Consider the following 22912-nt stretch of genomic DNA (forward strand, 5'->3'; position numbering starts at 1 on the left):
ACATACCCATCCTCTCTGCTAAAACGCCTTCACAACATGGCATTTGCATGCAGCTGCGCACTCACTAATTCACATGCACGAATAAACGTCACACACAACACCTATCACACATGGCTGGGCCATTGTACTAACCTGCTCCTCTGGTGCTGCATATAGCTACCTATACAGTGGTAGGACCTCCTCCACAAGCTTTTGGAGCTATTCGAGGGCAAAGGCAGGGGCCCTATCACCTGCAGGACGTTACTAATGTGGTGTCCTAAGATAATACCTATTGTTTATGGTGGTAGTCAAACAAGGAGTGGCACCAGGGAGTCCACCTTGGTCCTGAAAAGGAGCCTAGGGGTAAGGCTCCGAAACATGTAGACTAGGAAGTCAGGTACATTACATCCCCAACTTCCGCAGCCCCTTTTTAATCATACCGCCTCCAACAGATCTATTAAATCATTGGAATTCTAGGAGACAGGGATTTTTAACTCACCCAAGACCCCACCACTCCTATCCCTCCTGTGATTCACATTGACAAGACTACATCAGTGCTTCCGCATATCCCATAGGTCGTAGCACGCTCCGCTCTGTAGCAGAATGGGAAGAAACCCAATGATGAAGCATGCCAAGAAAGGGGTAACCTAAGAAAATCCTTTTTTTCTATCCAGCCTGTGGTAGTTCTTTTAGCTGGGCCTCTTTTGTAATGTTTACTAGAGGCAATACACAGCAGCTCATGTCACAGAGGTCTTGCTAGCAACAGTGTCAGGAGTCAAGTGAGTATAATTGCAGAAAATGGCAGTCACGGCCGCCAAGTATAGGACCGTCACCGCTTGCGGTCATGCCCATTGTCCCCAGTCTGCCAAAATCAGCAATGTTAACCAATGACTAGTAGCATGGCTTTTGCGACCGCTTCCCACCATGACAACTTCCTCCAGCTAACTTGGGTCACTTCCAACTGTCCACTGCAATAGGTCAGACGCCTGCCATTTTGGCCACAGGTAATCGTGGATGCGCTAAATATTCTGCGTCACTCACTTACTCCCCCTATTTGTAGTGTAACCGTATGTTGGCCCTGCATGGTTGTGCAACATATTGTGACTATCTTTACACAATGACATGTTCAGGCTGTCTATGTGTTGAGAACAATGTAAAGCGACTCTGTGGTACATAGGTCACAGCCAGGTATGGTTAGATACTGAAACATGTGTAATGAGTACATGTCAGGTAAGTCACCCACAAATATACAATGACATATGATTCATATGTACATTTCAATTGACATGTAAGGCAATTTTCTGCAATGAGGGTTAACGTGATACATATCTGTGTTCTGCATTATATATTTCAGAAGTCCTATGCCACTTCTACAGATGTTAGGTGTGAGGTAATATACAATGTGGTGGTGATGTGATGTGTGCATACTTCATAACTCATTGTACATTCTCTCCTCTCACCATAGTTATCCTGCCATGAGAAGAGTGAGACAAACACCAGTGCACCATCCACTAGTTGACCTGGCAACCATTGAGGACAGGCACATCATCCAGACATATTGTCTGAATCGCCATACCATCATGGATCTATGTACACAGTTGGAGCCAGTTCTGATGCCAGCCATTTGCAATCCCTATTCCATACCTCCCATCTTTCAAGTCTTGTCAGTGCTACACTTTTTGGCCACAGGGTCTTTTCAGAATACTGTGGCCTTAACATAAGGGCTGTCTCAGCCCAGGTTCAGTCTGGTGTTGAAGCACCAGCACATCTACATCAGGTTCCCCCAAATAGCGGATTTGGCATTTGTGAAGGCAGAGTTTTATGAGATGGGACACATTCCTCAGGTGGTAGGAGCCATTGATGGCATCTATGTAACCCCAGTCCCTCCCAGTGCCAATGAACAGGTGTATAATAACAGGAAGAACTACCACTCAATCAACATACAGATAAGTGTGTCTTGCAGACCAGTACACCTCACAAGTCACAGACAAGTTTCCTGGATCAGTGCATGATTCCTACATAATGCGGAACAGCAATGTCCACATCTGATGGCATGACTACAAACAGATAGGGCCTGGGTGCTTAGTAAGTATGCATAGTATTGCGCGTTTCAGTGATATCCCACCTGTCATCACATCATTGGCAGTCGCTGAAGATATTTATGTTTTGGTCTACCATCGTGTTCACAGGTGACTCTGGCTATCCTAACCTTCTTTGGGTGTTGACACCAGAGAGGTACCCAGCCATGCCAGAGGAAATCTGTTTCAATAAGGCCCAATGATGGACAAGGTGTGTAATGGAGTGAAAATTCAGGCTCCTGAAGGCAAGATTCCAGTGCCTGGAACTTTCTAGAGGTGCCTTCCGCTACTCACCTCACAAGGTATGCCAAATAATCGGTGCCTGGTGCATGCTCCCCAATCTAGCCCTGAGACGTCAGATACCATTGATAGCAAATGAAGGGGGAGGCAGCAGGACCAGTGGCTAATTATGCGGATATGGCAAGTGATGAAGAGCCAGGGGAAGAAGGAGCAGCTGACTCTAGGACATAGATCATAAATCAGTACTTCCACTGACATCCAGGTATTTAAGTGGACCTTTACAAGTGTTGAATGTGCACATTTTGATGTGGAGGGCTGCCACAAAACCACCTGACTAGATTCATCAGTTCTGGTGTATATGCGAGTTGGGGAAGCTGAAGGATAAATTGTAAGGTGTACAGTTATAGATGGTCAGCTCTAAGATGTATACTTACATCTGATCCTAACATTCAGTTCCGGAATAGACTATCCAGTATTGAACTATGTTTCTTGCATTCCCCTATCCTCCTTTCCTCCCACTCACTGAACTTTAATTTTCCTGTTTGCCACTGCAACCTATGGCTTCTGGTATTCATTGTCAGTAGCCAGTGTTAGTATATAAAAGACATCAGAGTTGTTAATGACTGATAGAGCTGATTTGGATATAGTTACAGGAGGATGTAAACTTGTTTGTACTCCATTCATACATGTGGCAATGGGACTGCTTCACCCTTTCCTAATACCAGTGGTGTTGGGGGGATGTGAAATTGTATTGTTCATGTCAGTTGAAGTATGTGGCACTTGTGTGAAGAATTGATCATGGACTCTGGCTACACAGTGGGTGGAGTAGTTTGTGATGACCATGGAGCCTAGCTGTGTTTGTATTCTGAAGTAGCTGTATAAAGTGCAGATTACTGTAAAGTGGGAAAGCAGTATGAAGAATAATCCAGGTATATGCCCTATGTTTGTGTATGTTCAATGTACTGGGTCCTTAGTGATGTCATGTGTGTTCCATGGGATATGTGATCATGTAGCTATGTTGTGTGTACGTGATGAGTCTGTGCCTGGTAACATGTAGGTCCATACTGGCTGCCCCTGCTTTGTAGGTGGGTTACCATGGGCATGAGTTATATTACCCGTATTTGTGAATTGTGTGCCACCATGCCTTCCATCTTGATGATACTCTCTGTCATGCTCTATTTGAAGAATGGAATACTGACTATACTACGCTGTTTGCCTGGATTGCAAACTCTCAGACACCTGTCCTGTGACATCTCTGTTGTAATATGTCTCATGCTGTGGTAGGCTCCGTCTAATGACCATTACACTGGCTGTTCAATGCAGGGGGGCATGAGCTCACCACAGTTGGCAAGCATAGCAATTGTTGAGGTATTAATAAAGACACATATACAGTTGCTGTATTTAATTGTGGTTTATAGTGCATATCTTGATCAATAAGGGCAAAATCAAAGTGGTAAAAAGTGAAAAGGGGTGATGAGTTAAGTCATGTTAGATGGATTCATCAGAGTAGCAGCTACCCCAGTTAGCTGAACAGGTCCAGTGTCCTTGTACCAAGGGAAAATTGAGTCATGTCTCTGGACAGTCGGGGAGGAGCCAAGATGGCGGCCGGGACGGTCGCTTGATCCGAGCGCTCCGTCTCCGGCCACTTCGAGTCATCCTGGAAGGCGCCCCCCAGGCGGCCTGGTAGCAACGGCCGGGACGGCGACCTGACCGGGGAAGACCGGTGCACTTAACAGATGCCGCGAGCGCTCCTCGGATCGCGAACGGGGCGAGATTGGGACTCGCTGGTCCGCGACGGGAGCAGTACGGAGCGAAGGGAGCTGCGGTTGCACTCCCGGTCGCGATATCGCCGGGCGCGGCCGCCTCCTGCCTCCCCACCAACCTGCGGCTGGGGGAGCAGGGAAGACGCGGCCGGCAGTGAACCGGGCAGCTCATCCCACCAGGCGCCCCGGCTCACCGACACGAGGAACCGGGGCGCCATCTTGGATTTCGGCGACCGGCACGGGCAAAAATAGCAGTGGGGCAGCGAAGAGGCCCGGAAAAGTGGACTCGAAGCGGCGGTGGCCCAGCGGGTAGCGGGGATTCGAGGTGCAGGCACATTTTAACTTCAAAAAGAAAAAAAAAAGAAAAGAAGAAAAAGGAAATGAAAGAATAAGGTGAGGAGGGCGCATACGAGGTGGGGAACACTAATTCTACACGGAGGAGGTACACCTCGGGAACGGCAAGCGCCCCCCCCTACACCCCACCGCTCCATCCTCGCGATTGGGCAAATAAGAAGCGGACCGCGCGCTCCTGGGAGCACAGCTTACTTAATTAACGCAGAATGGATGGCTGGGCTGGACTGTGGATATGGGGCCTGCCCTGGGGTCCTTAACGGAGGGTCCCCGCCGCAAACGCTCCTAGCGGCGCAAGGTATATTCGCAGTGCCCTGCGAGCGTCTCAACCTGTGTCTTCTCCCGTGTCTTGGCGCCTCACCCGACCGTCCAGCACTTCTTCCCTCTTTCGGAGGGAAACTTCTGGCACCAAGCCCTGCCGCCACACAATAAGGAACAAGTGTTCTTCCCTAACGACTGCACCCTCTGCACACCTCAGTGGGTTTGGTGGACAGCCCCACAGGAACGTATAGGTGGATCAAAGAATTCATCAATGACTGCAGTGTTAGTCACTAAACACTCAGGTCATAATAAGCCAAATTAGTACTAGGGGGGTGATTCTAACCCTGGCGGTCGGTGTTAAAGCGGCGGCCAACCCGCCAACAGGCTGGCGGTAAAAAATATGGGATTCTGACCCTGGCGGGAACCGCCAACACAGACAGCCACCTTAACACTCCGACCGCCACGGCGGTACAAACAAACAGCGCGGCGGTCACCGCCAACAGACAGGCGGCAGACAATGTACCGCCCACACTATTCCAACTCACCAATCCGCCACCTTTTCCGGGGCGGGAGCACCGCCGATAAAAACACGGCGGAAACAGACTACGGACGGGAAAACGCTCACCACTACGCACTCCAGGAGGAAGGAGGACAGCATGGAACCCGAATTAAACATCCTACCTGCTCTCGTCTACCTTCTCATCTACCACGAGTACGAAGTCCGGCGCAGACGACAACGGTGAGTACTGCACCTACGACACACGGGAGGGGGAGGACGAAAGGTTACGGCCACACACATATGCGACCCCCCCCCCCCCAACTATGTACTCACCAATGCAGCGCACCAAGTCACAGTGACACCACCCAAACACCCCTGAAAAATGCTAGGACATAATCATATTTGGAATAAATATTTATGTACCAAAAAGCTCCAGAAAATTAGCGTACAACCATGAAAGATATCCACAACAAAACTAATGACACACACATCAGTGTATAACTGAAGTACCAAGTCCTGCACAACCTACGATTCCACCATGTCCGTGGGCCAAAGTCTTGAGAAACAAGGGCAAAGCCAGCCCACACAGGAGACCTGAGTCCTTTGGAGAGAACACTGCAGGGGCATCAGATGTAAAAACTACAGGCACCTCAGGGGGAAGGGAAGGGGGGGGCACCACAGCCACATGAGTCCACGACGCCAGATCCACGAGGAGCCACCATGCCCACTGGACCATCCTGGGGAGTGCAAAGCCACAGTCTCTCAAGTCTCTGCAGTGGGTGGATTGCCCACTGGACCATCCTGGGGAGTGCAAAGCCACAGTCTCTCAATGTCTCTACAGTGGGTGGGCTGCCCACTGGGCCATCCTGGGGAGTGCAAAGCCACAGTCTCTCAATGTCTCTACAGTGGGTGGGCTGCCCACTGGGCCATCCTGGGGAGTGCAAAGCCACAGTCTCTCAATGTCTCTACAGTGGGTGGGCTGCCCACTGGGCCATCCTGGGGAGTGCAAAGCCACAGTCCATCAGGTGGATGACAGTCTCCACTGGTCAAGGAGGAGGCATGGTGGGCACAGTGAACCATAAACGGTGCTTGCGACGGCGGTGCCCAGCGGAGCGGTGCTTGAGAAGAAGGGCCCAGCGGAGCGGTGCTTGAGAAGAAGGGCCCAGCGGAGCGGTGCTTGAGAAGAAGGGCCCAGCGGAGCGGTGCTTGAGACGGCGGGGCCCAGCGGAGCGGTGCTTGAGAAGAAGGGCCCAGCGGAGCGGTGCTTGAGAAGAAGGGCCCAGCGGAGCGGTGCTTGAGAAGAAGGGCCCAGCGGAGCGGTGCTTGAGAGGAAGGGCCCAGCGGAGCGGTGCTTGAGACGGCGGGGCCCTGTTCAGCGGTGCTCTTCTCCACGGCGGGCCCTGTTCAGCGGTGCTCTTCTCCACGGCGGGCCCTGTTCAGCGGTGCTCTTCTGCACCGCGGGCCCTGTTCAGAGGTGCTCTTCTCCACCGCGGGCCCTGTTCAGCGGTGCCTATCTCCACGGCGGGGCCCTGTTCAGCGGTGCTCTTCTGCACCGCGGGCCCTGTTCAGCGGTGCTCTTCTCCACGGCGGGCCCTGTTCAGCGGTGCTCTTCTCCACGGCGGGGCCCTGTTCAGCGGTGCTCTTCTGCACCGCGGGCCCTGTTCAGCGGTGCTCTTCTCCACCGCGGGCCCTGTTCAGCGGTGCTCTTCTCCACCGCGGGCCCTGTTCAGCGGTGCTCTCCTGCCCCGCGGGCCCTGTTCAGCGGTGCTCATCCAGCAGGTCAAGGGAGCCAGACCTGGCCTCGACTCCCTGCTCAGTCGCCCTCGGACCGTGACGTTTCTGGACCCTTCGGGGACGGACTCCTGGCCTCCTTAGTGTCCTCCTTCCCAGCTGGGATGTGGCATGTGGGGTCCACCTTCTCCGCGCTCCTGCTGCCCTTCCGCTCCTTTGATGGGGCTCTCGGGCCCTTGCCTCCCCCAGATGGTGTGGGTGGTGAAGTGGCCGCACATTGCTCCTTGGGGGCAGCCCTGTCGGTCCTCGCACGGCGGTCCTTGGTTTTGCGGGTCCTCTTGCCGGGGGGGGGGCTGGACGTGTCCTTGCTGCAGCTCGATGTGTCACTGCTGGCAAAGGGTGGGCTCCAGAACCCAGGCACAACAGTGACACCGAAGCTGGGCTGGTGGTGGCTGCGGTGCTCTTGGGACTCTTTGAAGATGGATGGGGGAGGTCATCAGGGGGAAAGAGGTTAAGGTTAGCCAGGAAAAGTTTTTTAGGGCCAAGGTAAAGGGTAGGAGAAGTGGAGATGGAAGTGGAGGTAGAGGAGGTGGTTGTAGGAGAGTCAGGTGTGCTGTCATTGGGTGAAGGTGCTGGTGCTGTAGGCTGTCGTGAGGTGGATGGCTGTTGGGTGGGTGGCTGCCTGCGTTTGTGTGTCTTGGAAGAGGGGGTGACAGACACAGTGGGAGAGGACACAGGGGACGTGTACATGGCAGTGGGGGTGGTGACTACACGAGTGTGGACTGTACTGGAGGGTGAGGTGGTGATGGAAGCACTGGCTGATGTTGGGGTGCATGCAGGTGTGAGTGTAGACGTCACAGGGAGGGAGGAGGGAGACGAGGAGGAGGGGGACACAGGGGTGGCAGTGGCTGTTGGCATGTCTGCATCTGGGTGTTGCTCGGGTGAGTGTTTGCGGGATCTGTGGTGCTTGTGTTTGGATGAGCTGCTCTTGGGTGTTGAGGTGTGTGCAGGCTGGTCTGATGGTGTGGATGGGATAGGCTGAGGAACAGGAGACAGAGACAGGCTGGAGGCAGTCAGAAGAGGGAGGCTGGAAACAGGGACAATGGCTGCCGTCAGTGCTGAGGCCAGAGCAGTGAACGCTCGTTGATGGGCAGCCTGACCCGAATGAATGCCCTCCAGGTACGCATTGCTCTGTTGCACCTCCCTTTGCACACCCTGGATGGCATTCAAAAGGGTCGTCTGCCCAACAATGAGCGTCCTTACCAGGTCAATGAGCTCCGCACTGAGGGCAGCAGGGGCAACAGGGGCAGGGGCTGAGGTGCCTGGGGCGAAGGAGACGCGCGCCTTCCTGGGCGAACCGGCACGGAGCGAAGACTGAGGGGCTGCTGGGAGGGTGGGGCTGGTGCGCTGGGTGGCGGCTGTACCTGTAGAGGCGGGGGGCACGGATGTTGCCGCCACCCCTAGGGAGCTCCCATCCGAGGACGTGTCGCTTTCGCTGCTCTCACCAGCGGTCCCCGTCGTGGTGCTCCCCTCGCCCTCCGGATCACTGGTGCCCTTGTGTCTGTTCCTGGGCCCACCGTGGCCTTGTGTCCTGCAGCTCCCTCGTGCTCCGATGCCATATCTCCTCCGCCTGATGATGCTAATGCACACATGCACAAGAAGATGAAGAGAAAGGGTGGGGGGAGAAAAAAGAAGACCAGGTTGAGTGCATGCAATGTCAACACCGTTGGCGGAGAGGACAGACACAGGTGCCTAATGCACTAAGCCGCGCATTCGGGGTACACTACTCAGTACTACTGACTAAGACAACAGGCCAAGAGACGTCAAACGCGCACATGGGAGATGCTGGACCTTCAATGGCTGTACTTGTCACCCTACCGAGGTGGGGGCCGGGGGCACAGGGCCATGTCTAAGGGAGAGGACTACACTACAGAAAGCGCCCTGGCCTAATGTCACCCACAGCCCTCCTCCCCCACCCAGACGCCTCCACTGCGCAGAAAGATAGGAGAATGTGCTGATACTCACCCCCTTGTGTCTGCTGTGATGTCTTAAAGCGCCCATCCAATTCAGGGTAGGCCACTGCCAGGATCCGGGACATCAGGGGGGTCATGGTGCGACTGGCACCCCTCCTAGGTTGGGAGGCCATCCCCAGCAGTGTTTCTGCGGTCTTCCTTGTTCCGCGGCGGATGTCCTCCCACCTCTTGCGGCAGTGGGTGCCCCGTCTGTTGTGGACCCCCAAGGTCCGGACTTCCTTGGCGATGGCACGCCAAATGTCGATCTTCTGATGGGCGCTGACCTATTAGACATGTACAGGGCGGAAAGGAGGAACTCATCAATGACCTGCATGTTAGATGTAATTGCCCCCCCCCCACCCACTTTGCCATATGGCACATGCTCTCATCTGTCGGGCGTTGCACTCCTCATTCGCCCCCCACCCCACCAACTTACATCCACCCCAATCCACACAGGCATAGCCCATTCCATTAGCACCCGGTGTACTCACTTGTTGGTCTGGAGGACCGTAGAGTAGCGCATACTGGGGGAGGACCCCATCCACGAGCTTGTCCAACTCTTCAGACGTGAAGGCAGGGGCCCTTTCCCCAGGCGCAGCAGCCATTGTATCTTCCAGACCGAGGTCACAGCAGCACTTGCAGTATAGGTCCTCTCCTGTGGATGATCAGGTCTCGAGTGATTAAGCAGATAGAAAATGGCGGTCACGTCCGCGGCGGTGCGTACCGCGGCGGTGCGTACCGCGACCGCCGGCGCACTTCGTTATTGGCTGCTGAAACCCATAGGCTTCAATGTTAACCAATGCGGCTTTGCGCCGCGGTCTGCGACCGCCTACCGCCACGGTGTGCCCCGCCAGCGCATTGACCTCACATCCCATTGTCCCACTTCACAGGTCAGGCAGCCGCCATTTCAAGGGCCCACATGGCTTAATTTTGACTGCGACACACAGGCCTAGGCCTTGCATTGCCACACATACACGCCTTCAACCCATTGCCATTCTTTAACTGTGCAAGCTGTCTGTACGTACCTGTGTTTTGGCTGACTCTGTGCTCCATGTTGTCCTTCCTAGGCACCGTCCGCTGGGACTTGCGATGAGAAGGAGGAATCCTCGCGTGTACCGACCGCTGGTGGACCTGTCGACAATGGAAGAACGCCATATAATACTTCGATACAGACTTGACCGTGCCACTATCCATGAACTGTGTGCCCAGCTGGAGCCAGCCCTGATGTCCCCCATCCGCCAACCCACAGGGATTCCCCCTCTGGTGCAGGTTTTGTCAGTCCTCCATTTTTTGGCCAGTGGGTCATTCCAGACCACAGTGGCCATGTCATCTGGAATGTCTCAGCCTATGTTTTCTAAGATTTTGAGCAGAGTGTTGTCTGCCCTGATGAAACTCATGCGGAGCTACATCATTTTCCCCGAGGAGGGTGACTTGCCTACAGTGAAGGGTGATTTCTATGCCCTTGGACACATCCCCAACATCATTGGTGCCATTGATGGGACCCATGTGGCTTTGGTACCCCCAAAAGACGATGAGCAGGTGTTCCGAAACAGAAAAAATTATCATTCGATGAATGTCCAGGTGGTCTGTTTGGCTGACCAGTACATCTCCCATGTAAATGCCAAGTTCCCTGGGTCAGTGCATGACGCGTATGTGATGCGAAATAGCAGCATCCCCTATGTGATGGAGCAGCTACAGAGACAACGTGTGTGGCTAATAGGTGACTCTGGTTACCCCAACCTGCCGTGGCTACTGACCCCAGTAAGGAATCCCCGGACAAGGGCAGAGGAACGCTACAATGAGGCCCATGGGCGTACTAGGAGGGTGATTGAGCGAACCTTTGGAATCCTGAAGGCCAGGTTTAGGTGCCTGCATATGACTGGTGGATCCCTAATGTACTCACCAAAGAAGGTGTGCCATATCATCGTGGCCTGCTGTATGCTTCACAACCTGGCTTTGCGACGCCAGGTGCCTTTCCTGCAGGAGGATGGTCCAGATGGTGGTGTTGTAGAAGCCGTGGAGCCTGTGGAGAGTGAAGAGGAGGAAGACTCAGAGGACGACACAGACAATAGGGATAGAGTGATACAACAGTATTTCCAGTGACACCCAGGTAAGAATCACCCATGCCATTTCCCAATTGCTTCTAGCCTCCTGCATCTGTACTTTCTGTAGTTCCCCACAGATGTTTTTCAGTAATTTTTGCCTTTCCCTTCCCTTCTCAGTGCTGTCTGACTCAGTACCTGACTTCTGCTTGGTTCGCCCATGAAATACAGCGTATTGACATTGGTATGTTGTCATGACTAATTGACAGAACAGAAATTGAACAGTGATATGTAATACATTTGTTAATAAGACAGCATGACTCAAAACAGATTATTGTGCAAAATGTGATTTATTTACAGTGCTAGATATCGGTACATGTGATTCTAAGGGTGATGGGTGGGGGTGGAGGAATATCCATGGCAGAGTCCAGTTCTCAGTCTCACAGGTGCATTGTTCTTTTGCCTGGGGAAGGATGGAGCATAGGCAGTTCATGGTTGGACAGGCTGGCAATGTGGGACAGTGGGAAGAGTTCAGGGGGTATGTCCTGCTGGCGGGGGTGTTGACATCCTACTCTGTCTTTTTCTTTGGTCTCAGGCTCCTCTTACGGGGTGGTTGTTCTTCAGCAGGAGGTGGGGTTCTGGGGGGCTGTCGAGGTGTTGGGACCTCCTGTCCACTAGCGCCGGCGGAGGTGGTAGGCTGTTCCTGGTCCGGCCTAGTGACAGGGGCCCTGTGTGGTGCACCATGGTCCCGCAACGCGTCCTCTATCCTGTGGAGGGCCAGGACGATGGTCCCCATTGCGGTCCCGATGATTCTCAGCTCCTCCCTGAACCCCATGTAGCGTTCCTCCTGCTGTGCCTGGACCTCAGTGAACCTGGCCAGTACCGTCGCCATCGTTTCTTGGGAGTGGTGGTAGGCTGCCATGATGGTGGTGAGGGCCTCTTGGAGAGTGGGTTCCCTGGGCCTCTCCTCCCCCCCCTGTCGCACAGCAGCCCTCCGAGCTGCCCGGTTTCCCCCGGCCTCTGTCCCCTGGCCGGTGTGCCCGCTCCCACTGCCCCCAGGTCCCTGTTGTTGTTGGGGTGTTGGGTTAGCCTGGGTGCCCTGTAGTGGCGGACACACCGCTGATTGAGCTGTCCTAGAGACAGAGGCATGGGCCCGCTGGGTGGGAGCTGTGCTGGTGTCGGCAGAGGGGGTCGGGTCTGGTGTGGCCTGTAGCTGCCTGAGGGGAACCGACTGCCCAGAGGTCCCCGATGGTCCGGGCTGGTCATCAGGTTCACTGTCGACAGAGCTGCTATCCTCAGTGTGGGCCTGTTCCGGTGAAGGGATGGACAGTTCTGGACCCTCCTGGCTGGTGTGTTGTCGTTCGGGTCCTGCATGGGGTAAGAGAGTTTGGTTATTGTTTCTGTGTGTGCAATAGCGTGCGTGTTATGGGTGCCCTTGTTCCCCAGTGCAGGCATTCCCTTGAGGGAGGTGTTGTGAGGGTATTTAGTGGGGGGGAGGGGTTAGTGCAGTGGTCATGCATAGGTGATGGGTGCCCATGAATTGTGTTATCATGCAGGAGTTGGTGTTGGGATGGGTGGGTTGTGCTGGTGAGACATTGTCATGTAGGATATGTGCTGGGGGGTTGGGGGTGAGGGTGGGGGTGTGGGTTGGCATGCTGGTGGGGTGGGGGGGATATAGTAGTTGAGATTGGACTTACCAGAGTCCATTCCTCCGGCTACTCCAGCGAGGCCCTGAGGATGCAGGATGTTCAAGACCTCTTGCTCCCACGATGTAAATTCGGGAGGGGTGGGTGGGGGTCCGCCGCCAGTCTTCTGGACCGCGATGTTGTGCCTGGAGACCATCGATCGGACCTTCCCCCGTAGGTCGTTCCATCTTTTGCGGATGTCCTCCCTATTCCTGGGATGCTGTCCCACCGCGTTGACCCTGTCCACGATCCGCTGCCATAGCTCCGCCTTCCTGGCTATACTGGTGTGCTGCACCTGCGAGCCGAAGAGCTGGGGTTCCACTCTTAGGATTTCCTCCACCATGACCCGGAGTTCTTGGTCCGAAAAGCGTGGGTGCCTTTGGGGTGCCATGGGGTGGTGTGGGTGAGGTGTGGGGTGGTGTATGTGATGATGAGTATGTTGGTGTGTGGTCCTTTGTGCTACTATGTGGTGTGTGTGATGGTGTAGTGTGCCTCAGTGTGTCTTGCTATGGATTGTCTGCTGTGTCTCTCTCTCCTTCTCTCAGTAATTATGGTCGCAGGGGTTTGTGGGTGATGTGGGTGTGTGTTTTATAGTTGGTTGATTGTGTGGGAGTGGTGTGTGTATGTGTATCAGGTGTGTGTATTTCAAATTGTCCAATGTGGCTGTGTTTTGGTGATGTGTGTGTATTCTGACCGCGGCGGTGTGTAGCGCCAATGGAATACCGCGTTTGAATGACCGCCGTGTGGATTCGTGGGTCGTAATGGCATGGGCGTATTTCTGTTGGCGTGACGGTGGAGGTTTGGTCATCTCCAGTTTATCGCTGCCCGCCGATGTGGCGGGCTGCAGTGGAGGACGGATTTTTGGAGGTTTGGCCGTTGTGGGTCAGAATGACCGTGGCGGTTGACCGCGGCCGCGGCGGTGTTATGGCGGTTTTATGACCTGCGGTAAGGGCATTTTACCGCCGAGGTCAGAATCACCCCCTAGATGTTCCTTTGCTTTGCTGCCTAACTACAAGCCCACCAGTGCGAAGTCCCTGCAGTTCGGGAGGCAATCTCATAGCAGCCAAAATGGCCGGTAGAGCCAAGTCAACCAAGAACCCAGATCGAACCACCCAAGCGACAACGCCCACAGATCAACAACCTGGCCCATCCCTACAATCCTTGGAAAGCACACTTCTAGCGCACTCTACTCAATTCGAGAAAGTATTGCAGGCAATACTGGACACTAAGTCGTCCCTGGAGGGCAGAATTGATGCAGTGGCGCAGGACCTGAATCTTCTACGAGTGGATCACCGTAGCCTAGCTGAGAAAGTAAAAACAACTGAAGCTGAAATAGCGGAACTAACTCCAATAGCGGAAGGGAACCAAAAACAAATTCAGCGCATGGATGAAGAGCTGAAGATACTCTGGAGAAGATCCGAGGAAATGGAGAGCAGGGCGCGCCGAAATAACGTGAGATTTTTGGGTTTCCCGGAAAGTATGCGTCAACCGGAAACAGAAATTTCCCTAGAGCAGTGGCTAATCAAGGAAGTGTTGAATGGGGCTCCATCCAAGTTTTTCTCGATTGAAAGGGCCTATAGAGTCCCGGGCAGGCCTCCAGCCCCCGGCCAGCCCCCTAGACCACTGATTGCCAGGTTCCTGAATTACAGAGACCGAGACGCAATATTGCAAAAATTCCGCAATAAGGGCCCGTTCAAGTATGAAGACTCGAACATCAATGCCTATCCAGACTTCACGCAAGAGGTGCAGAATCAGCGCAATTCTTTTGTTAAAATCAAGCAACGCCTACGAGAACAGAACATAAAATATGCCCTGCTCTTCCCAGCCAAGCTAAGGGTAGTGATGGAGGACCGTACTCATATATTCACCAGCACCGAGGATGCCTGGACATGGCTTCATGCCAAGGGCCTTGCACACCCCCGGGAAGACGCAGAGGAGGACGAGAAATGGCGGAGACCCACTGCAGGGAAGCGATTCAAACGGCGCACCAGAGGCCAGCCCAATGACTGGCAAGCAGCAGAGGAAAGAGCGAAAGTGCTTAAAGAGACGCTGCTGCACATGCAAAGCAGCAGTATAACTCCCGGCGGGCTTGTGGGGATGGAGCCGGATTCAGACACAGCCAGCTCCGTATCCACGGCAACAAGAGAACTAGGTGGGCCGAAGGTCACCCCAAGATCTGCCGATGAACTATAATCCACCTGCTTAGGTCCAGAGTGAACACCAGAGATGGCGGCAGCATCTGGGAAAATTATAGAGACTTCATGACACTGCCGAGATGTGGGGATAAAGCGCTTCCGACAATATACATCTTTGATATAAATACTAAGCTAAGTGATTTGGGGTACAAACAGGTGGCATGTGGCGGGTGGGTGGGGCCAGAGGGAACGGAAATATGCCAAGGGGGGGCGCCTGAAGATATTGGCAGACTCAGTCTGCGGCATGTTGTGAGCCCCTTATAAGAGCCACATCTGTAAGTTATGAGAATCCCAATGTGCGAATCCAACTGAATAAAAGTTATGTTACACATTTTTAAGTTTTGTAGTTTCACCGTAGTTGTGAATAGAATATGGGGTTTAATCAGGGGGGAGGGGATTAGTAGTTTAGTAGAAATGCAGCGATCGGAATTACTTAATGCACAAAAGATGGACCTGCACCCGCTATATCTAAATATTAGCAGTAGAAAGGCAGAGACCAGGTGGGCCAATATTAAAACCAGGCCCACAATACAGCAACATACCCTCTGCACCCTACAAGATGTCTTCTAGAAGTAACATGGGGAACCAATATATCATATTAACATGGAATGTCAGGGGCCTTGGGATGCCGAGCAAACGGGCTAGAGTGTATGCTCGACTTAAGAGACAAGGAGTGCATATCGCTATTTTGCAAGAGACACATATACTAGAGGGGGATCTACGAGACCTGTGCGTGAAATGAGGGGGCCAGCTGATAGGCACAACGTATTCGACCTTTGCGAGAGGGGTGCTGATTTGGATAGCAGCGGGAGTTCCATTCCTCATGTCAGCACACAAGATAGACCAGGGAGGGAGGTACGTAGTAATTGAGGGCAAATTAGATGGCATACAGCTGGCTGTGGTTGGGGTATATGCCCCCAACAGTAACATTACAGGCTTTCTTACCACTCTCACCCCAACGTTGCTGTCCCACCCCATGCCTCTAGCCATTTGGGGAGGTGACTTTAACAGCACCCCAGTAGCAGCACTAGACAGAAATAGCGCCCACCAGAGCGCATCAACCAACAGGAAGCATACAAGCCCCCTACAAGAATGGGCAAACGTTATGGGCCTATTCGATGTATGGCGGTTAGGCCACCCAGAGCAAAAAGAATATTCATTTTATTCGGTTCCACACAACACCCACACTAGAATTGACATAGTATGGGGCACCCGCGAAATAGGGGCGCTAACCACTGAGTCCGAATATTTGGCAAAGACAGTTTCAGACCATGCGCCTCTGCGGGTAACTCTGAACTGGGGCAGGGCACGTCAGGCAATTCCCACTTGGAGATTCCAGGCGGAGGCTTTACAAGATCAAGCATTTGCTGCAACACTGGGGAAATCTATAGGCCATTATTGGGAAATAAACGCTATGTCTGCAACAACCCGGGCGATAGAATGGGACGCCCACAAGGTAGTGGCCCGCGGAGTATGTATGTCCACCACGTGGGGAGCGAGACGCTCCTTACAGACGGAAATTAGCAAACTTGAGAAGGAGCTGAGAGTTGCGGAGAAAGCGGTGGCACGGGGGGAAATTGCCAGCACTGTCCTTAAAGAAAAGCGCTTAAAATACAACGAGGCAGATAGCAGGCTCCGTTGCCACGACTATAAATATTACTTAACCAGGTTGCAAACGGAAGGTGATAGATCAAGCAGAATGCTAGCGTGGCTACTCCGCGAGGATAGACAGCAAGCTCCAATAGGGGCCATCCGGGTGGGCGCGCAAGAGATGGCTACTACACAAGCAGAAATTAATGAGAAGTTTAGGAATTACTACTCTAACTTATACACTAAACGTACTTCGTGCACAGCTACACAACTAGAGGCCTTTCTGACGGACTCCTTCCTACCCCAACTACCACAATCAGATAGAGATGGAATTGAAACCCCTATAACAGCAGCAGAAATAGAATTAGCCCTTGCACAGCTGCCCAGGAACAAAGCGCCCGGCACGGATGGCCTCCCCTCGGAGTATTACAAAGCTTATTTACCCAGTCTGAAATCCCACCTGCTGGGAGTGTTTCAGGAGGCGTGGACTAAAGAAAGCTTACCCACATCCCAAAGGGAAGCTATGATAGTGGTACTCCCTAAACAGGGTCGTGACCACACGGATGTGAAATCTTATAGACCACTATCGCTGTTAAACACAGACTGCAAAATATTAGGCAAAATACTGGCCAACAGGTTAGCCCCCCTCATGCACTTATTGATACATCCAGATCAAAGCGGCTTCATCCCCAAGCGTAACACCTTCCTAAATATTCGTAGGTTGCTGAGTATAATAGGAGATACCCCCAAGAACGCACAGGAGGAAATGGTGCTCTCATTGGACATAGAAAAGGCCTTTGATACGCTCGAATGGGACTTCCTGTTGGCCACGATGGCCCGCATGGGAATAGGCCCTAATTACATCCGCTGGGTTCGGACATTGTACTCTAATCCGAGCGCGAGGGTGAGGTCAGGTGGGGTGATCTTGGATAGTTTCCCGATCTCCAGGGGGACACGGCAGGGCTGTCCATTATCCCCGCTACTGTTTGCCATAGCAATGGAACCGTTAGCGGCAAAAGTTCGCCACATGGAGCACAAATGGGGAATTGTTAGAAATGGATTACATCACACGATCTCACTATATGCTGATGATGCTTTGATATATATTAGGAACGGTTGTGCAGCTATTCCACCTGTAATATCCTTATTGGCTGAATTCGGAGGCCTGTCTGGCCTTGTGGTAAACTGGGAGAAGTCGTGTGTCTTTCCCCTGGTTAAAAGGGCTCCCAGCAACCATGATCCTCCAGAGGTAGGGCACCTTAAGTGGTGCCCTACAACATTTAAATACTTAGGGATAAACATATACCATGCCACGGAAGACCTAAGAGATGGGAACTTGGGGAAGGCGCTAACTTCTATAAAAGGCTCCCTACAATTCTGGAACAAGCTCCCTCTCTCGCCACCCGGCAAGGTGGCGATTGCTAATATGTTGATTCTACCTCGGCTTTTATATTACTTTGCGGCCCTGCCGATAATCATTCCCAAACGCTTCTTCAGCAATCTAAACACAGCATTACTGCAGCTTATTTGGGGAGGTGGCAGAGCACGAGTGGCGCTATCCACAATGCAGCATCCGCTGGATAACGGTGGCCTAGGAACTCCGAATTTTGAAAAATACTACGCAGCCGCACAACTTCAATGGGTCCAACATTGGATCCACAGACCAGAGCAAGCGGAACCTATGAGCCTCGAGCCCCGGCGGAATGGGATCCCCCTTTTAAATTGGCTATCGTCAAAGCCCCCCAGAGCGGCACGGGTCAACCCTTTGCTTGCAGCTGCGCATACGTGCTGGGCCAGGTTTGTGCAAAAAAGAGCGGACAAGCTCCCATACTCTCCATACGTTCCGCTGAACTTCCTATTGGTGGGAAATGCAGCGAGGATGCAAGCCGTAAAGCTGTGGAATGAAGCAGGAATACTGACCGTAGGGGATTGCTATGAAGACGGTAAATTAATGACGTTCGAGGCTATCCAGGCCCTTACGGAGATAAATCCGGGGCAGTTCCTGACATATCATGCCGTATGTCACGAAATCAGGAGAATATGGGGAATGGGCACCTCGGAACCAGAGATCTCCCCTGTGTTTCACCAGCTTCTACAATATAGTGATCAAACAAAAATAATATCCAATCTATACAGAACCCTCAACAGGACACCGGATACACAAACAGGGAAAGCATGGGGTAGATGGAATGCAGTACTCCCCACTCCGATACCACTGGATGACTGGCCCAAGGTCCTGTCCCACATCAGAGGTGTGTCAAGGAATCCCAGATTTAGATATACCCAATTTAATTACACGCATCAAACATATCTTTCCCCAGCCAGAATAAAGCGCATGTTCCCTGATGCAGTAACAATATGCCCTAGATGTAGATCAACGTCGGCATCCTTTTATCATATGGTATGGGACTGCCCGAATATACAAACGGCCTGGGCAGAGGTGGTAGAGGAGGTATCTGGGCTAACGGGACTTGCACTAGTAGCAGACCCCGGGTCCTGTCTGCTGGGACTTAGGAAGAGACCAAAAAAACAAAGACATTTACACAAATTCATAGACCTGGCCTTTTTAATGTACAAAAGGTTAATAGCAATGCATTGGAAAGCCGCTAAGGCTCCTGACCTGAAATCCTGGCACTCTCTAATAACACGCTGGGCTCGCACTGAATATCAGGTACTAAAAAGAATGGTGCGCGAAGGGCGACAACACACAGGTTGCTCTATATGGGAGGATATGGTGACAAAGCTGGAGGCCAAAAACGATGAGAAGCCGCCTTGAACCGGGCACGCGTATCTGCAACAACCATAGCATAAATTCCTCTGCACCCCCCATCTTGGAAACAAAATCCATAGCACACCTAGGCACCACAGAGTAAGCACACCATCTTCCCCCATTTGTCCAGTAATAGTCGCCCACTAAATCTATGTCACCACAGTTTTAGCGACGCATGGGGAGCAGAAAACCAGGGGAGCCACCCGCACACACTAATTAAGTTGAGGCCCCCCTCAGACATTTAGGGAACTCATGCACGCAAAGCAAGGTCCACACTGGTCTCAAGCGAATGCCTATATAAAATGAACAAGGAAGGATAAACCCATGGAGGGTGCAGCCAGAAATGATACCGCAAGATTAGAAGTGTTCCGTGAAGTGCATATTGGGGGGGTGTGTAATTGTTACATGACTTAGATAATTAGTCATTGTTTTGGTTCATCCTGCGGTTGCAAATTGTACAATTTGTATCATATTTTGGAAAATAAAACCAATAAATATATTTAAAAAAAAAAAAAAATGTCTCTGGACAGTCTACAGGGTGTCTCAGTGGCACACAAGGGTGACGTATCAGGAGAGGTGCCCTTCCTGGCAGTGGGCTTGGCATCTGCTCCAGCCGGATGTATGGGTGGACATCCACTTTGCGGAGGGTTCTTCAGCTACTGAGGGAGGGGTGTCTGGGGCTAGTGGTTCCCCTGGCAAGGCCTCCATTCCACTAGCTGCCACAGATGTAGATGGGCCAGATGTTAGGTTGTTAGTGGAAGGGGCCTGATGGTGTGTTGCAGAACCACACTGGGTGGTGTTCATGCCCCTCAGCACCCCTGCAACAGAAGCCATGGTGGGATTATGTGCCTGCCTCTGCTGCATGACTTCCTGGTGGTATTTCCTCTGCAGCCTTTGATTCTCCCCCAACATGGTGATAACTTGGCCCATCCTGTCCTGGGAACTTTGGTATGCTCCTAGGACTTGAGAGATGGTTTTCTGATCAGTGTCCTTTTAAGGCCCCACCCTCTTGCCCACAGCATCCCACCCACGCACCCTAGCCCCAGCTGTCTGTGCCCCTGGCACAGTGTGCCCACTCTCAGTGGTAGCAGGACCTTCATTGTCTGGGATGTCAAGGTTCGACTCAGGTCCCTGTACTGTGGGGCACACAATAGATTGAACTGGCATTTGGACACAGGTTGGGGGTGGCGCAGGGTGAGGCAGGGAATTGTTGACTGACCTTGTGTCCCAGATGGGCCAGGTTGTTCGTTGTTGTCCAGACATCCAGGCGTGCTGTCCTCAATGGGGCCTTCACCCTGAGATTAACTGGCAGTGTCTGGTATACTCTTCATGGTGGCAATGGCTGGGTTACCTGTGGAGGGAGTGAGAGACAGAGTTCAGGTTGGAATGTGTGTTAGATTACCTCTTCAGGAGATGCATGACAGTGGCTCTACGCGATTCCCTGCAATGACATCGACAGATGCTGCACAGCATACCTTTGTTGTAATTACTACTCTGTGACTTGGTTTCCATACTCGATGTTGGGAGATGTGATAGAGCTTTGGTACAGATTGCACTGCAGATGAGTTGTATTATTGTCTGATAATTAACATGACTGTTCACCTCTGTTACCTAGTGATTTGTGAGGCTTGCTAGTTGTCACAAATTATGGCAGTACAATACACAATTATGTCCTAGTGGGAACACAGTATGTGGGTATGCAAGGATTATAGTCCTGTATCTAGATGTGTTGCATGTGCGTCGTCTCAGCTATCTTACTTTCCTACACAGGTGAGTCTATTTCTGGATTGGGATCTTTGGTCTGCAGCCATTATGAATGGTCACTCAGCTGTAGGCGTATGTTGTTTTGTATGCTATTGTGAGTGTGCCCTTGCATATCTGTCATTGCCATGTACTGGGCCCCACTGGGACATGTTAGATGGTGTAGCTATACTTTAGTTATACACTTTAATGAAATGTGATGTGTTGTGCACATTCAAAGTTTTCATACAATAGTGTTGGTGCATGCTGGGAGTCATAGTGATTTGATTTGGCAGTTGTTAACGTGCCATTGCCAATGGCTGTGGGGCAGTTTGCCTGGGTGGAGTGGTGGCATGCAGGAGAGGGGAATTAGGTGAATAGGTGGGAGGTGCTGTGGGTAATTAGGTGAATTTGGGAGGATTTGGGTGGTGAGGTGGCATGCAGGACAATACAGTGGTGTGACATTACTGTTGAGGGTCCTTACAAGACTCCAGTCCCCCAGGTATTCTAGTCAGGCAGTCCAGATGCAGTATGTCCAAGACCTTCTCCTCCCAAGTTGTGAATTGTGGGGGAGCAAGTGGGGACCCACCGCCAGTCTCATGCACAGCGATGTGGTAGCGTGATGCCATGGAACACACCTTCCTCGTAGGTCGTTCCATCTCTTCCTGATGTCCTCCCTTGTGCGTGGATGGCTGCCTACTGAGTTAACCCTGTCGACTATCCTTTGCCACAACTCAATTTTCCTGGCAATCAATGTTTGTTGGACCTGTGCTCCAAACAGTTGTGGCTCTACCCTGAGTATTTCATCCACCATGACCCTCAACTCCTCAACAGTGAAACACAGGTGTTTTTGTGGGGACATGGTAGTGCTGGTAAAGACAGTGAGGAAGTGAATAAAAGGATTAAAAATGTTTGTGAAGATGTGTGGTTGCTGTGATGCGAGTGGGTGATGGTTGATATGTGTTGTGTTATTTTGTTAACTGTATGTTGTGCAAGTGTGATGTGTGCTGAGTGTAATGTGTAGCGGTGCCTGTTGTTTGCTAATTATATTTTTTTGCTGGTGTCTGGCTGAGAATGGAGTTCTGGTTGCAAAGGATTGTGGGTTGTGTAGGACTGTGTTATATAGTGCAGTGAGTAGGTGTGTCAGGTGTGCGAATGTGTGTCAGGTGTGAGGTATTCAAACTATCCAATGTGAAGTGATGTTCTGCCTGAAGTTGAGTTGTGACTGGCCAGTTTCGCACTGCCAATAGTTTACCGCCATAGAAGAACCACTGCGCTGATTTGTGCCTCATAATCTGGTGGGTGGATTTTTGTCGGGCTGGCGGTGCTGTTGGTGGAACCACCTCTTCCCTGCCCTCCAGTGTCCTGGCGGTCTCAGATTTCTGGCGGTCTTCACTGTGTGTCTTAATACGGTGGTTGGATGACTGCCAACATGGCAGTCTTTTGGTGGCTGCCACCAAGCAGTCTTCCGAAAAGACTGCCAAAGTCGTAATGAGGCCCATAACTTAGAAGGCATTTTTATTTGAGGAGAGAGGGGGTATGTGGAATATGATGAAGGCTATCTGGCACAGGGTTATGAATGTGATTGTTGTGAGCAATCTTAGTAAACAATACCTTAACATGATGTGTCAGATGAAGGCTCCTGCAGGGAAAGATAATGGGTTGTCTCTCAAATCTCATACCATCTGTAATGAACAAACAAGGAGTGGAGGCGGTCCAGGATTTGAGGACACCAGTGATAGGAAGTACTGGATCCCAATTGTGTGAGTAGGTATCAGTAGCTGTGCCACTGGCGTTTGCTTTGGAAAGACTTGGAAGTCTCATGCAGCATTTTTGGATAAGTACTACAGTGCTTACCAGTTTCCACTGGATGCAGGTAATGTCCGGACTTGCTATTTTGTCTATTTGCTTGAACTTACTGGATGTTAGGTTATTTGAGAACACTTCATGATTCTTTGAGTTCTTCATTAGACTCG

At 52.0% G+C, this 22912-nt stretch overlaps 1 long non-coding RNA gene across 1 annotated transcript in view; it reads right to left on the reverse strand.

Annotated features, from left to right (window-relative positions):
• The window catches only part of LOC138284246 (uncharacterized), a 47291-nt gene that overhangs the window by 12480 nt on the left and 11899 nt on the right, over window positions 1-22912 (reverse strand). Inside the window, exon 2 of the long non-coding RNA XR_011201369.1 lies at window positions 20416-20547. This is a non-coding gene — a long non-coding RNA (uncharacterized lncRNA). The remainder of the gene's footprint in view (window positions 1-20415; window positions 20548-22912) is intronic.

Source organism: Pleurodeles waltl, chromosome 3_1, assembly GCF_031143425.1.
Source record: "Pleurodeles waltl isolate 20211129_DDA chromosome 3_1, aPleWal1.hap1.20221129, whole genome shotgun sequence".
Classification (NCBI taxonomy): Eukaryota; Metazoa; Chordata; class Amphibia; order Caudata; family Salamandridae; genus Pleurodeles; species Pleurodeles waltl.